This window comes from Octodon degus, unplaced genomic scaffold (assembly GCF_000260255.1).
Source record: "Octodon degus isolate 3935 unplaced genomic scaffold, OctDeg1.0 scaffold00146, whole genome shotgun sequence".
In the NCBI taxonomy this organism is placed as follows: domain Eukaryota; kingdom Metazoa; phylum Chordata; class Mammalia; order Rodentia; family Octodontidae; genus Octodon; species Octodon degus.
This window is the reverse complement of record NW_004524722.1, coordinates 1,783,861-1,786,267: the sequence shown is the minus strand read 5'-3', so window position 1 is coordinate 1,786,267 and position 2,407 is coordinate 1,783,861. Positions and strand designations below refer to the sequence as shown.

Below are 2,407 nucleotides of genomic sequence, written 5' to 3'. Positions count from 1 at the left end.
ATTTATGTCCTACAGTGAAATGCTAAATCAGCAGCCACAGGAAGTGCCCCCTTATTGTGGGATTAAGCAAGTAGAGAAGCCTTTATAGTCAAAGCAGTTGTGATATGGTTGGAGGAAGTGAAAAGCCTGCTGCACAGACTGACGCAGCGTGTGCTGGCTGGGTGGGCGTGTGTGTGCATGGTATTCGCGTGTGCTCACAGAGTGATTATATCGGTGTTCTAGAAGAATGGGCGAGGGGAGGGGCAGCCCTGGCTGGAACCAAGCAGGTTCTTACTTGGAAAGCAAAGAGCACAGGTTGACAGCCAGCCTGCGGAAAGTTGGAGGGCTCTTGAAGGACTGCCAGAGAGTCATACAAGGACCAAGAGAGGAAAAGGACAGATTTGGGGATGGTGGGAAGAGATTTGGAGTGCAGAAAGGATGTAGCTGCTGGCTCCGCGAGCCCTGCCTTATTCTGCCTTCTTTTCCCTCCCCTGTCACATTCTCCCCCTTACACCACCTGTCCCCAGAAGTCCTGGGAGCAAAGCTGTCACACACAAGCAGCGCAGAGCTCCAGCCCCTTGGTTCTCAGCATTAGCCAGATGCTCTTCCCTGGCCGGGTCATCACATGAAGGACTCAGATTGATTGATGTCACGCTGCTGCCCCCTGGTGACTAGAACTGGCTACGGCGCCAGAAGGTGAGGGCTGGGTCCAGAAGCTTGCAGAAAGGGCAACCAGGCTGTTGAGGGGGTAAATGGTGAGGGTGGGAGTGGGACTTTGGATTGAAACATAGAACATCATGTGCCTACCGTGCCTTGCCGATACATGTCATCTTGCCAAACAGTCAGTGATGCCCCACTCCTATCTCCAGTGCTCCCCAAGTGGGATGGAGATCATTCTGTGCCGGCCAACTCCTTTGCCTGAGGGATGGTCCTCAGCCCATGGCAGCCAAGGAATGGGCTGCCCAGGCTGGGTACATTAACTTTCTGTAGTGCCCCACTAGGGCTACCTCGCTCCCTGAGAGACCCTTGCTCTCAGCATGACCCTGGAAGTTCTTGTCTTCTCACAGCATGGCCTCCAAAGGTGCACTCCATCTCCTGTGAAGTGAGCCAGAACAGTGGTCTTCCTAGCCACCCTGTGACTGCATTTGGCAAAGCTAAGGGTTCAGCCACTGTTATGGTTTGTGTCTAGTTGTCCCCGCAAAACCTCACGGAAGTTCTGGGGCAGATGCGGCGCGAGAGGGGCGGAGCCAGAGGACCAGGGCGGGGCCAGAGGGGCGGAGCCAGAGGACCAGGGGCGGGGCCAGAGGGCGGGGCCAAAGAGGTGCACACCGTTAAACTGACTAGCCTGTGCTTTCTCAGAGATGTATAGAAGGTCGTCCTGGACAGGGCAGCGCCCAGCCTGTTCTCCAGCGTCTTGAAACCTCCAGTAACTGCGAGCTAAATAAACCTTTCCTTCTCTCATTTTGAGTGTCGGGTATTTGTCCCAGCAACGAGAGAAAAGTAACTAAGACAGCCACCAACAAGCAGAAGATTTCTGTTTGGATCCGGCTGCAGGTCAGTAGGTAAAATACGTCTGGCTCACGTGGAAGGGGAGGGCCTGGTGTTGGCTCCTTGGTTTAATTAAGAACCTTGAGGTGAGGGTGGAAGTGTCACCCAGGCCTCCAGTCCACCCCTCATGTCCTCCTTTAAGATCATATTTCTTGCGCTCCCTTCGGCAGCCCGTATACTAAAATTGGAACAATACAGAGAAGATTAGTATGACTGCTGCCCAAGGATGACATGCAGATTCATGAAGTGTTCCATATATTTTTATCGATAGCCTTTCTGTACATGAATAACAAGCTCATTGAGCAGGAATTAGGAAAGCAATACTTTTAAAAATACCATAAAAAAGGACTTGTAAGATAGGGTTCCATTTCTGGTCCTGCACGCCATGCTGGCCCCAGCCCTGGGGCACACTGAGCCTGCGAGCAAGTCCAGGCATGGTGGCACACACACCAGTAATCCCAGCACTGGGGAGACTGAAGACAGGAGGCACACTCTGAGTCCGAGCTGCATAGTGAGACCCTGCACCAAACACAAAAATGAAAAAAAAAAATTAAAATGGCATAAAAAATGAAATACTTAGAAATCAATCTAACAAAGTAGGTAAAAGACTTCTACATTGAAAACTATCAGGACATGAAAGGATATCCCTTGCACTTGGGTAGGAATAGCCAACATAGTGAAAAGCCCATACTTCCAAAACTGTACTAACGTCTACAACATGGAAAGAATTGAAAATAATCACACAACCCCAAATTTAAAGAGCCAATCCAAAACTGGGCATGTGAAATGAATAGACACTTCTCAGATGAGGTACAAATGGTAAGTAAACATATGAAGAAAAGTTCAGCATCACCAGTTATTCAAGAGATGCAAATGAAAA

General features: G+C 50.1%; 1 non-coding gene across 1 annotated transcript; it reads left to right on the top strand.

The window, feature by feature from the left end:
• Positions 1-1,681: 1,681 nt before the first annotated feature.
• LOC111812860 lies at positions 1,682-1,788 on the top strand. Its single transcript, XR_002818240.1, has one exon. It is a non-coding gene; the product is annotated as a U6 spliceosomal RNA (small nuclear RNA).
• The last annotated feature ends 619 nt before the right edge of the window (positions 1,789-2,407 follow it).